Source organism: Octopus bimaculoides, chromosome 18 (assembly GCF_001194135.2).
Source record: "Octopus bimaculoides isolate UCB-OBI-ISO-001 chromosome 18, ASM119413v2, whole genome shotgun sequence".
Lineage (NCBI taxonomy): Eukaryota > Metazoa > Mollusca > Cephalopoda > Octopoda > Octopodidae > Octopus > Octopus bimaculoides.
The window spans coordinates 15,807,951-15,809,023 of NC_068998.1; the positions used below are offsets into that span (position 1 = coordinate 15,807,951).

General features: G+C 33.2%; 1 protein-coding gene across 1 annotated transcript in view; it reads left to right on the forward strand.

The window, feature by feature from the left end:
* LOC106870641 (uncharacterized) overlaps nucleotides 1-1,073 on the forward strand; it is a 133,163-nt gene that overhangs the window by 129,219 nt on the left and 2,871 nt on the right. The window lies entirely within an intron of this gene.

Sequence of the window (1,073 nt, forward strand, 5' to 3'; positions counted from 1 at the left end):
AATAATAATAATAATAATAATAATAATAATAATAATAATAATAATAATAATAATAATAATAATAATAAGAATAATAATAATAATATGTAACAACAAAAGAATAAACATATAAAGGCTGGTAGAATCATTAACACGTCGAATGAAATTTTTAACGGGATTTCCTCTTGATCTTAATATTCTGAGTTCAAATTACGCTGTGGTCCACTTAGCCTTTCATCCTTTCGGGGTCGGTAATATAAGTATCAGTTGAGCACTGGGTCGATGTAATCGACTAACTCCCTTCCCTTTAAATTTTTCTAGCTTTGTGTCAAAATTTGAAACCCTGTGTGTGCATGTGTGTGCGTGTGTGTACGTGTACGTATGTGTGTGTGTGTGTGCGTGTGTGTGTGTGTATTATACATACATATATATGTATACATATATAATAGTAATACACACACAAACATGCACACAATCATTCTCATACCCGCACATCCTTTCTGACGTGTCTTAAGCGCCTCTATCTCTAATCTTCATTGATATGATATGATGAAAAATTGTCAGAGATACGGCAGACAATATCGATGAAGATATGGTGGCAAAGGTGGGGGCAGTATCGGGTTTTAAATTTGAGATAGACTGACTAGAGAGGTATTAGTGTTAGTAAATTTTATTACATCACGATCTCATAATGATAGCACTGTTAACAAATAGCTATATATATCTTTGCTTATGGCAAATGATATCAGCTCGGAGTTAAGAGGATTGTATAGCTAATGCTTTAGATCAAGATTGTGTTTGCAAATTTAAGTGGATGAAAGACGAGACAATTTCCCACCAGTATAAAACGCCTATCTTTCATAAGTGATATTATTCTGTGTGTGCACAAACACACGCGCGCGCTTCTTTCTTTCTTTCTTTCTCACACACATCCATACACATACATAGATAGATACACGCACACGTACACACACGCGCGTATTCTCTTTCACTTTCTCTTTCTCTCTCTATTTGTCTTTCTCTAGGTATCTCTCTATAACTCTATGTTTGTAGATATATTTGTATGTGTATATATATATATATATATATATATA